At 41.8% G+C, this 12,776-nt stretch overlaps 2 long non-coding RNA genes across 2 annotated transcripts in view; one reads left to right on the top strand and one right to left on the bottom strand.

Annotated features, from left to right (window-relative positions):
* LOC134158081 (uncharacterized) overlaps positions 1-10,156 on the top strand; it is a 203,428-nt gene extending 193,272 nt beyond the window's left edge. Inside the window, exons 3-4 of the long non-coding RNA XR_009962580.1 lie at positions 8,259-8,337; positions 9,625-10,156. This is a non-coding gene — a long non-coding RNA (uncharacterized LOC134158081). The remainder of the gene's footprint in view (positions 1-8,258; positions 8,338-9,624) is intronic.
* LOC134158052 (uncharacterized) lies at positions 2,277-5,339 on the bottom strand. Its single transcript, XR_009962573.1, has 2 exons — positions 3,989-5,339; positions 2,277-2,540 (listed from the first exon to the last, which is right to left on the bottom strand). It is a non-coding gene; the product is annotated as an uncharacterized LOC134158052 (long non-coding RNA).
* Positions 10,157-12,776: the final 2,620 nt, after the last annotated feature.

Here is a 12,776-nt window from a genome sequence, read left to right as displayed (position 1 = left end):
AGCTTGAAGGGGCCAGGGCCTTACCCACAGTGTGCCTGGGTAGCAGAGCCTTGAAGGGCACAGTCTGTAGCCCCTTTTTGACATCAGAGTAACCCACAGGGTCTGTGGTAAGGGATGCAATTCTGTCCCACAAAATCTGTTGTCAGGAGAGCACAGTTATAGGCTTGTATTATTCAGAACACACCTGCATAAAAGGCCTAACCTCTGACTTTCCTCCCTCATGTTGGGGGGAAATATGAGGGAGGACATGGGAGTAATCTCCCTCATATATGGGTGGGGGTGTGTGTGTGTGTGCCTGCATTTATTACAAGTTTGCCCCTTCTTAGAGGGGTGTATTGATTTGAAGGGCTTAAGAGAAAGAGTTCTGCTGCAGGCGTGATACAAATGCAAAATCACCTGGCTTCTCCCACTCTCTGGGTGCCAGTTTTTTAACAGGGAGCTTTCAGGAATCCACTTCTCAGTTTTTATATAAAGCTCCTGGCTCTGGTATCCAGGTGCTCTGATGTGACCAGTGTGCCCTATGCCAAGTCCTTGTGATAGCAGCAGGGTGAAGCTCTGACCTGCAGCCAAAGGAAAAGCCAGCAGTGAAGGCTCGTGGACTCTGAAAGACCCAAAGCTCTCCCTCCGAACACCCCAGTGGGCTCCAGCCTGCAGCAGACAGGCTGGTCCCTTTTAAAATGGTCCCTATTTCAAGCCTGCGATGCTTTTAAGTGTGACAGCATGTGGGTGGGAAGTGGTGTATCAGATGGAGCACTGCCTCAGCTCCCAGCATCGTGAGCCTGCAGAATAAAGAAATGGCACAATATTGCCTCTGTGGAGAGCAACCTTTCCTGGAACATGAGTGAAGTGGCAACGTGGTAACACAGGCTCTGGTCTCTCTAGATTGTGTTCCTGGAAAAGCTGTTCAATTATTGATAAGGGCCACACTGACATCACCAGAAGACAATGAGGCTCTTGCTTGCTTTTAATAATTTCTTACTCAGCAGATCTTTCACTTACAGCTCAGCAGAATCGGCATTGCAGGCTGAAATACAGTATGTGTGCTGGAAAGACAGACAGGCGACTGCCCAGCTTTTTATTTGCAAACTAGAGAGGAATATAGAGCCGGCGCCCCAGGTCGATTCTGCTCTGCAAAATGCTAACTGCCATTATGGAGTTGGCACTAGCAGAATTTCTTTCCTGCTGATAACATTTGGTCCTTGTTCATTGTTCAGAGCTGCTCTTGAGTTCCTCCTCCCCCACTTATCACATATGCTGGAAAGCAGGATTTCCCAATAAAGGTAAAGAGAAGGGACTGATACTAGTGCTCCAGATCTAATTCAATTTAACAAGCACTACTCTAGCTAGTAAAGCTGCTGCTGTTTTGTTCAAAGTATAGCGCTGACAGCTTATGCAGGGAAGAGCGTTAACCCTATGTGTTCCTGTTTGAGGTTTAGCATTCCAAAACAATTTTTTTAATTAGACAGAAAGCTTCAAGCCTAAATGTCCCTTTGAGGCCTGGACTGTCTTGGGTTTTTCTGTGAACATGCCCTAGAGAATCCAGTGGGAAGCAGGATGAAGTTCTGAAGGACCCTCATGAGATTCTGGCACTCTTACACCTGAACCCATGGCCAGTTTGGGCCAGAAGTTGAACTGTTACCTAAAATAAATGCATATGAAAAGTCCCTTTTTTAGCCTGTTCTACTGTTCATTGACATTTCTGAGTCTCCTGGTAGCGGCTGCCATTCACCTAATAGGATCACTAGCCACTAATGATTAAGACTCATTAGAAAATGGAAGAGAGAGACTCTTGTATCAGCGGATCTGAATGTCAGGCAGGGCTTCCCATCTATTTGAAAATGGGAGACCTTTAACTTCCCAGAAATTCCACTGGTACTGCAAAATCACACCCATGCACCAGTATCACCCCTGGGGAAGGGTCAGACTGCTCATGCAGTTTCACTTCAGCACTTCCATTTTGTCTGAGGTTTCCGCAGCAGCCTCAGCAGCTGTCAAACCAACTGCTTTTCCACTTCCATGCAGGTTTAACAGCAAGAGCTATGTGTGTGCTTAAGGAACCTGTTTACTGTGCAAAGGTGAACAGCCAGGTTCCATTCTCACAATTACTCCTGTGTTAGAGGTAGATGCAAACATTGGGTTGCCAGCACTACTGCGTCACAGATGCAAACAATTTTCATCAGGGTGAAAGCCCGGATGATACCACCATGGCAACCAATCTTAAATAGAAGTAATAGGCCAGCTCCTTTGCTGAAATAAAGGCACAGGACATGAGGATCTGGTTCCATATTCCTGCAGTAGATAATATGATTTTGAGCAGTCATATTTCCTGTGTTTTTATTGGTTCTTTCCTAACAGCATCTCAACATGCTGGTTGCAATTTATGGGCAGTAAATACTAACGGAATGAAACCATCTCTCGGGGGCTAGCAGCAGTCAGAAAACAGCATGGTGGATAGTTCTTGCCAACTTCTTTATCTTTCCAGTTACAGAATCCTTAAGTCCCATGCAGAGAAGTCAGTCCAGTTTTTCCCTTGCAAATCGCTAAAAAATAAACAACAAATCATTAACATTGGAAAGATGAAGTGCTGACTCATGCCTCCCACGCTTTAGAACTTGTGTCCCACTAAGTCTAATTATTTCACACTTGATACATAAATCCTTGATCAGTCTCTTCCAAGAATATTCATAGTAAGGGTTGAAAAACAGGAAGTTCTGATGAAGTCTAACATGGGGACAATAGTTCTGGTCAAGCTCACTGGAATGTAATGTTAACGTATCCCATAGGAATGGGATTTTCTTTGGCCCTAAACAACCTGAAGTGAACTTGGAATTGCCATGAGAACAGCACAGTCAATGTGCAGCTGACTGAGCATACAGAAACCACAAGAAAATGTTGAATATTCTTAAGCATTTTAGACAGTGTCTTTTGTGTATCTGAAACAAGGTGAAAACATGTTTAAATCCTACCAGATCTCTCTCTCCCTTGTTGCAGCCAGCATGAACTTAACAGAGTCAGTGTGTGTAGAAATAGGAAACTACTTTTTGCTTTTGCTTGGCTGTTGGGGATGGGGAGTTACTACTAAAAAGTTATGAACCTACAGCAAGTTCAGGAAAGGAATGTATCAAGTACTCCACAGCTCTTAATTCTGAGAAGAAACTTCGATGCTCTGTGATTGTTTTCCCCTGTGCCATTCTTATCTGACAGGTAGTATCAGTTGCCAGAATTTATGTGGGTTCATTCTGTACTTTATATTCTAATATAAATGGAGCTGAATACTTGTCATAGTCCTTTGGGCAGGGCTCCTTACTGCTGCAGATTTTAATATTGAGATTGGCAACACTAGGTTAGCTGATGTAATCTGTTCCATTAAAGATATTTACGGCACGCCACATTACAATACAAAGGCAGAGGTTTAGACACTAGAAAGATGTGACAAGCCAAAAAAGCCAACCCATTCAAAACTGAGGCTGACACCGCAGGGGTTTATTCCCCTCACTGTACATTAACAAAAATGCCTTTTAATGCCATTAGGAACATACGCAAAATTCAGATCAGGCATAAAGCAAACGGCAACTCCACTGATGGCAAACAATGTCACTGTTATACACACCACATCTGACTGTAGATCTGTCTTTAACATTAGCCAGTGACTCATGATCACCAGCATGTATTGTCCAAAATCACTCCTAGGTTTCCCCATTCTTTGGCGAAACATCACAAGCCTTGGCTTATTGTAATGCAGGGGGAGGGAGCAGCATAGAGGAGTGTTTGTTCCTCTTTCTAGCAGCCTCTTTATACTCCTGCAGTAGCCCAGGAGCTGATACAGTGATCTGTGAGTTATTATAAGTCAGAAAACTATGTGCAGCTTCCTTATGCTATCACAGCCCTGGATATTTCCTTCTTGAATTTCTTGCTTCCATCTAAGTCTCATCAAGCCTCATCAAGCAGCTCTTTCAGATTTGAGGGTAGAAGCTGAGTGACTCCCTACCTGTTTAAGAGTCCATTTCTTTCCTACAGCTCTCCTGGAGGATCTGTGGCATCTGTTGTGCAGAATCAGCATTTTCATTAGTCTTAATGGAGCCTCTTCTTGTGGAAGGCACTGGAGAGGTTTTGCATGTAACTGAGACATTTCTATTATAGAGATATACACACCACACTGCCTGGTGCTTGTGATTTGAAGTGAAAAAAATACTGATAACATGGTATAAATGCAGTGCTGTGTTTCTGATACAGATAGGCCCAACCCAAGCTCTTGTTCCCCTGAATTTCTCGAAGTTCAAGGGAGGCTGGAGCTAAAGTGCTTAGCTGAACAGCCTAATTTTGTGTTGTTTTATTTGTCACGTAAGTGGCAAAATTGGCTTTATGGAACAAATGTTGTTTGCCATACCATTAAATCAGCTTCTTGCCTTTTGCAATGGCTTCTCACTGCTGCTGGTAAAAATAATGTTGTTTTTCCAGTATATCATGTAAAGTGATTTCAGCTGCGCTTTTTTCCATTCCTGACCTCTGCAATGCTTGCATTTTAGACAGTTTTATACACTTATTGATTACCTGATGTACTGTTCTAATTTCTAGGAAGTAAGAACATAGCCCTTAAATCATCCACTCTTTGAAATGTTTTAATTTCCTCAAGTAAATAGAGTGTATTTTGCCAGGAATCTTAAATGTACGATACATGGATCTGATTCCACTTTTACACAGGTCTTGTATAACTCCCTTCCCTTCACTGAAATTACTCTTGATTAGCATTGAGAATCAGGTCCAGAATCGGGAGAGGAGAGTGGGTTAATGCCATTTTTTCTGACACTGAGTGCTTTAAAAGCACTCTGAGACTGTAAACCATTACCATTCCTCAGTAAGTGCCCTCAGAGAGGATTGGGAAGGACTGAAGAGTTTTTAACCAGTAAGTCACTTCAGGTCTTCCACACAACAATAAAGATTTAGCCATTTCTAGCTCCTGGCTATTTTGTGATTATGTATTGTCAGTAATCTGGTGGTCTCAGCCACCACTGGACAAGTGTCCATACCACAACTGCTGCTATTGAATTAAATCCCTTGCTGGAAATCTGGAAAGTGGGAGAATGGAGCATGGGTCTGGTTCTCTTTCCAGGCTTCACAAGTTTTCCTGTCAACCAGGAAGGAAAGTGTTTTATAGAAATGCTTTACAAAAGTGTATTATTTGCTTCATCTAGAATTGTCACGCTCCAGCGCCTAAATACGAAGGCTGATGTTCTCTAACAACCCCGTCAGACTCCCACAACGTGGATGACTACTACAAGTTATAAGCACTCCCAAAATAGGGCTGGATTTTCAGAGTGATAATTGAAAGCCATAACTTTCCACCAGAGAGGCTGTGTAGGTGGGAGCAACAGCAGAGACAGCAGTATCAACAGAGCTGAGGCTTTTTACCACAGTGTTATCTAATTTTATTATATACCATAATCCTATCAATGTACAGTCTTTCTTTAGTGACTGCCTCCTGTACACAGTCACAGGCCCATCTTTTACCAGTGTGAGAAGAATCCTAGGGGAGCTAAGAAAAAGACTTTGTCCTTATGACTGCTCTAAGCTCCGGTTCAGGAAAATGTCCATATTCAGGACTGTGCTTATGCTTTGTGGACATTGTTGAATTGTGCTGACTTCAGTGAACGAAGAAGTAGAAAAATAATGTTCATGCAGGGCTTTGTTTTCTTTCAAAAGAACTGAAAAGGTTACTTAGAGCTACCACTAATACAGAAAACAACTCATTAGCTCAGTTCTGATGTAAATATCAGAACACTTAAATGCAAGCTAAATAAGGAGAAGCTAAACACAGCAATGTTCTCAGTCATTGTAAACAGCAATTGTTCTTTTGGAGCTAGATGACCAGAAAGACTGAATCAAAGAACACCATACTCTTATCTGGTACATTGTCACCTCAATCAAGTAAGCCAGAGTTGCACTGCAGCCATTGCTGTTGAGATCAGAATCTGCACATAGACATTCTGCCTCTCAAGTTCTAAAAGTACTCTTACATTTCAAGTCAAAGAGAAAAGAGAGAACAAATAACACAATTTATTGCTGCAGATTATTTTTATGCCTGTGTGCTCCATTTAAGAGAATAATCTGTAAATGACTTATTATCAAAAGTTATTTGTTTGCACTAATCAAGCCTTAAACTTAGGAGCATAATATGAAACTAATTATTTTTAACTAACTAATCAACATGTTTCATTCATAAGTTGGGATTTATCAATATAGCACATGAAAGGAGAGAACATATTATTATTTCAATTTAGATAATATGCAAAAAGCACTGTGTTTGTAATGACCTGCTTTCACTGAATATAATCAAGCTCCAAAGCTCCATTACAGGCTGGAAATAGCAGCAGCTTACTTTAATGAGATTTCTGGCTCTGGGCCCCAGCTGTTCTACGCAAGGCTCTCCCTTTGCTCTATGACCTACCAATATGTGCTGTCACCAGTAATGAGACAGGACCTATTTCCTAACATGGGGAAAAATTGGAAAGCATGAGTTCATTCTACTCTGTTGCTGGAAACACACCCTCTTTCCCCTGCAAGGCAAAAGGAGGGGAACACTGAATATGCAACAGTCACCCCTCCAGCCCCTTGCCAGTGGAAATATGACATGAAACCCATCAGGTAGGGAAGTCAAAGGTAAAACTGAAACTCTTCTTAACTCGTCCCCTTAGCAATAGAAAACCAATATTCATTAGGTATATGCAGAATATGTCCCTCCTCTGTGAAGTATCCCAACAGAGGACTTTACATTACCTGCAAGGCATGGGGAAGGGGGAACAGCAGCAGTCTTGTGCTCTGAATTTTATGGATTTTGTGGAATTATGCTCCTCTCAGAGCCGTGTTGGGAACATGCCAGGAGCCAAAGAGCTGCACTTGATTTGCCTATAATGGAGCAGATTACCACTGCTCTCCTTGTTAATAATGGAGATGCAGCCTGGAGACTACAGATTCCAACAAGCAAAGCTCCAAAAGGAGCCAAGCAGCCCAGGCACTGTGCTGGAGGCTGACCACTGCACACTGGTACCCAGCCCCACAGATCAGGACCTGAAATGCTCCAGTAAGGGGGGCTGTGACCCCTGGGTGGAAGAAAACCCCACAGTCTCATTTTGGCCACTCTGAATTAGACTTTTAATATTGTTCTCTTTGCTTTTTTATTATATCCCAACACTTTCCAGAAATTCTGTTCTGGAAAATCTTTGATTAGGTCATATTTAGGGGGGTTCATGCTACTTCTATCCTTAAGCTGTCAGCTGGATTCATTAATACTTTGCATGTGAATCTGTTTTATTTAGGACAAGAAGACAGTATTTTTTTCCCCTGAATAGCATTGTTAAGTATTTCAGGAATCTAAAATCCACAAACTGTTTCTGTGCCCTGGATACAAACCTCTTTGGAAAAAGCTGATGAACATTTTAGTCAGAAAATTGGAAGGTGTGTGCCTAATGCACTTTGAAATTAAATGATTTGGTGCTTTTCAATTTGTCTTTTTGCCCTTCCCAAATACCCAAAGGCACTAGCCCACTTTGTAAATGAATAGGCTATGAAATCTTACTTTGAGAAATGAAGGTGTCACTGAGTTGTAGTAAAAATTATACTCAGCGCTAGTGTACTTTGTAAGCCCTAACTGGCCCTTGCAACAGTCCTGATGCACTCCCCCTTCATGAACAGGAATTAAATAACCAGTTACTTTAATTTAGAAGTGGGAAAAAAACTCCCCAAACCCAAGAGATTGAGAAGCTAAATCTCCAAAGCATGAACACACTGGATGACCACTGCCTTTCAGATGCCTCTTGGACAACTGGTGGGTGCCTGAGGACAGGCTGTCCCAGCACGTTTAGCACTGGCTCACCCACTGCACTCAGGATCAGCTTCCCAAATACTTGGCAAAAGGCGCCCTGGCTGTGCCCAAGGCCCTGCTTGCAGGCTAACTGCCTTCATGGAAGACAAGTCTGTCTGGAAAGGGGTTTTGGGCATATAGACCAGCATACAGAGGTATCTCCTTCCTGCTTTCCCATGGATGCAATGCTGTTATGTCGTGGTGATCACAATTTAGGAACCTTCAGCTTCAGAAATCCCATCTAAGCATAGATAAGCAAGGGTCTCTGCGAAAGCCTGAAGTGGGCAAATACCTCTCGTGTGCTTTTTTCCTTCTACAATTTCAGAAATAAAATTACAAAGTTAGTTTCCAAATTTGCATTTTAAAGCTCCACACCTGTGTGGAATTTTTTTTTTTCCAGCTTGAAGAAGCAGAATCCTTAAGTGAAAAAAGAAAAACACATTTCCAAAGGCCACATCGCCAGATTTTGAAGTACAGTGGTAAGAATACCAGCACCTTTGCAACACTACCTATTTCCTTCTCTAAATTATTTATGTATTTATTGTATTTTACATGGGCCATGGAAGCTAGAGGCATTTTTGCAGTGTCAGGTCATTCTAAAGTACATTCCATACAAAGAATGGGCTGGAAAATACAGTTGTACATAATATTGCTCATTAATATTACATAATTACTGCACACAAAATAGTTCTCTGGGCAGTGATAGGGACTTTTTTCATAAAGACTAAAGACTCCAAGGCAATATATTCCATTAAGGAGTTGCTTAACCTATGAGGGTATATCAGTATACAGTGCTTACGTCCAGCTGCAGAAAAATGACGAAGCCAGCTTAGCCAAATGAAGCCATTAGCATGTATAATGTGTTTTACACAAGAGTTAAATGGTTTACCGGGTTTATAAAATCATACTTTGATATTGCAATGACCAAGCTGAGATATGATCTAGCAAACAGCACTTGCAGCTGCATCAGCACAAAAATGATCTGTTGGATTTTCTCTGTGGCCTAGAGAATATTTTCTGCAGTCTTTGAAAATTGCTTTGAAATAATAAAGAAAAAAAAGTAATTCTCTACCTGTAGGCTAATATTAGCTACTGACAGCTTGCCTAGAGTTTTAGCTCAGCCTTCCTGGAGTAACTGTTTAGGATAAAATGTTGATTCAGCTTTTCAGGACTGTTAGTTGCCTTTATTACCACTGAACATGTGCAAGTTGTGCATCTAATGTGATACATTAGACCTAAAGTAATGTGGAGGAATATCTGAGTGACTAATAATCACATAAATGATCCCTCTGAATTTTAGTACAACCCAGTGTAAAATTTTTAAAGTCCCTGTGCTGTCAGTATAGTGTTAATTTTGACTTTGATTTACCAAATTGTGTTAATATGCTGTAGACTGACGTATGGACAAGATACAACAATTATCAGTGTAAAACTGGAGATCTAGACATCTTGATAGGGCTTTTGACATTTGAGAAAACATTAAGAAAACTACAGAAAACATACAGAAAACTGTAACATTCAGGCCTTGTTACAGTTTTTGATACATAAGATGCAGTTGATAATTCAGCTTCTAGAAAAGAGATTCTTATCCTCTTTCTGCTCCTTGTTGATTTTAAGGCAGATGACTTTGAATGTACAACGAACCTTGAATTCTTATTTTCCCCACCAACAGTGCGCCAGCCTGATGTTTCTGTAATCGGCAATGTGTGCTGTGCTAACATTTGAAGTTTGCGTGTTGAGTCACAAGGGTTCACCTTTCTTTCCAGATGACACCATGACAGCTGCAATCAGCAGATGCATGAGAGCTGACAGTCCTTTGATTTAAAAAAAAAGAGGGTTGCTGGCAAGGCATTTTCCATAAGGAGTTCCTTCTGAGCTCTGTAAGTCATTTCACTTCATAGCTCAATAGGACCTTGATTTGATAACACTCAGGGCATATCACAAACCACACATCTGCTCTCCCGGAGTCTCCCAGGATGAGGGGTGTGACTGAGCTGGAGAGGCTTCTTGGGATTCCATTTCCTTCAGGTTTAGCTTAGCTGTGAGCCAGATCTATGCAATTATTGTTAACAATTCACATCTGATGTGTCATATGACCTTACCAAGGCTTTGTGGTCCATTGGACAAAACTGCTCCATTTTGCCTTGAAGATTTTCTTCTTTTCTGTGTTTCACGGGGTGTGTAACACTGAAGGGCTGAATGGGCTCTACACCAGACCCAAGCAAACCACAGATCTCAAGATTGTTTCTGAGTAAAAGTGAGTGAACCGATTTTTCTACACCAGTTCAGCCATCCCAAATTTTTAAGTCAAGCACTTACTGGGTGACATATTTTGGTGAGTCTGTGAGAATAAAAGCGGGCTAAGAAATCTAATCCTCAGAGAGCAATATGTTTCCACTTGTGATTCAGTCTCAGAGTGAAGAGGCTGTCACGGGGTTTGTGATCCTGAAGAATAATTCGGGGGGGGGGGGGGGGAGCCGGCTCAGTGCACAGTGCAGTGCACAGTGCAGTCATCAGCTCAAGCTGCCTAATGATGTCGGATGGCTAGGGGAATCCTCTCCTGTAAGGTAACCAGAAGAGTTAAAGTGCTTCCAGAAATTAATCAATTTGATGCTGATAGTGATTAGTGGAAGGTACCATGATGACTAAAAGTACTTCAAGTGTAATTCAGTCTCAAATCCCTTTCAGGTGAAAGGTGTCTGATACATCACAACTGAGCTGCAGGTACCTGTTTTGTGGATGTGGCAGCAAATCTGAGCACCGAACCTCACCGCTGTGAGCAAATGCTATTAAGAAAACCTTCCCATCGAAAATATTATTGGATATTTATTTTGGGGTAGAGGGAAATTTAGAATGTAATTTCTAAATTAGCTAGATTCACATTATTTTGATGCTCAAAGGTCTGGTTGTTTGGTGTTTTTTTGTTTGTTTTTTGTTTGTTGGTTTTTTTTTTCATTTATTTGGATATAATGTTTCAAGTTTTATCCAAAAGTTGGATCACGGCATAAGCTACAAGGAAATCAGTGTACAACTCACTACAAGATAAAGCATTAATTTGACTGTATAAGTATTTGAGCTTGTAGCTTGAATGATTTAAAAGATCTTCCTTATTCTGTTAGCTATCTGTTGAATTAGAGGAGTAAGAAAGTTTTTAGGAATGTTTGTCCTGATTTTAGTGTGTCTGTAATGAAAAGCAACAACAATATCTTCATTGCTCCATGGAAACCAGCTTGTTTTTGCAGTGTTAGACAGCTGGGAAAGGAAGATTCTCTCCCACAAAAGAAGGCTGTAAACAAAATCTGACTGTTATGAGAAGTAACAAATTCACATTTTAAAATGTTGGACAATTTTTTAAACTAATCATGTAGTTGATTTGATTGTTACTTTCTGCAAAACTTACATGGCAAATGAAAGAAATCCTGTTGGACTTCCAAATAGAGCTCAGATACATTACAGAATCACAGAATTGTTTCAGGTCAGAAGGGACCTTAAAGATCATCTAGTTCCAAATCCCTGTCATGGGCAGGGACACCTTCCACTAGAGCTCCAAGCCCTGTCCAACCTGGCCTTGAACACTGCCGGGGATGGGGCAATCACAGCTTCTCTGGGCACCCTGTGCCAGCACCTCAGCACCTCCACAGAGAAGAACTTCTGCCTAAAAGCTCATCTTGATCTCCCCTCTGTCACTTTAAAGCCATTCCCCCTTGTCCTGTCTCCACAGGCCCTTGTCAAAAGCCACTCTCCAGGTTTCTTGTAGGCCCCCGTTAGGCACTGGAAGCTTCTCTAAGGTCTCCCTGGAGCCTTCTCTTTTCAAGGCTGAACAAGTCCAAGCCTCTCTCTTGTGTCTTCATAGAAGAGCTGCTCCAGCCCTCTGATCACCCTTGTGGCCTCCTCTGGACTCACTCCAACGGTCCGTGTCCTTCGCATGTTGGAGGCCCCAGAGATGAACACAGTATTCCAGGTGGGGTCACAAGAGAGTGGAGGTAGAGGGGGAGAATCTCCCCTCTAAACCTGCTGGCCACACTCCTGATGCAAACCAGCATATGGCTGGCTTTCTGAGCTGCAAGCTGAGGGTGCACTCAATCCTATGGTCCATGTTGCTGTCAAAGAACGTTGAACACCATGAGTCTCAATACCAACCCCGAGGAGCTCCACTTGTCGCTGGTCTCCACTGACATCAGAGTCACTGATGTCCAACAGACATTGAGCTATTGACTGCAACTCTGAAAGCTACCATTCAGCCAATTCCTTATCCACTGAGCGGACCATCTGTCAAATCCATGTCTCTCCCTTTTAGAGGCAAGGATGTTGAGTGGGACAGTGTTAAATGCTTTTCATTATTTGAGACCCTCTTCACATCATCCAGCCATCCAAGTGGCAACTTCCTCACAGGCTGCTAAATATAGATTATACTCAGTTTCTTCAGAGATTTATTCTCCTTTTGCAACTAATGTAATGACTACAATCCCTGCATATTGTTCAGGCATTTTTCCTCAATGGGACTGAATAAAATGACACAAACCCTGCTGCGCAGTTGATATCATCAAAATGCTAGGTTAAGAAACCTCCATGGTTTCAGCAAACCATGTTTGTCAAGCAAAGTGATTAAAGTCAGATTTTGGAAGTTCTGTTCATATCACTCTAGGTGACCTGCATCTACCCTAATGCACTGCAAGGGTATGCCTGAAATTAAATTCAGGCCATCTACTCAGTCTTTCCCAAACTATTCATGTAATAGCAATCTATTGCTGGAGCCAGGTTCATAGCTTCTTGACAGAAGTGCTTGTTAACCCTGGACCTGATGATGATGATGATGATGATGATAATAACAGTATGACTAGAAAAATTACAGAGGAAAATAATACTTAGTATCAGATGTGCTCACACAGGTTGAACAGTAAATAAAGGAAGAAATTAT

This window comes from Pezoporus occidentalis, unplaced genomic scaffold, assembly GCF_034315485.1.
Source record: "Pezoporus occidentalis ecotype Australia unplaced genomic scaffold, CSIRO_AGI_Poc_V1 ctg124, whole genome shotgun sequence".
NCBI classification, from domain to species: domain Eukaryota; kingdom Metazoa; phylum Chordata; class Aves; order Psittaciformes; family Psittacidae; genus Pezoporus; species Pezoporus occidentalis.
Note: the sequence above shows the minus strand (reverse complement) of the source record. Positions and strands in the feature narration are given on the sequence as shown.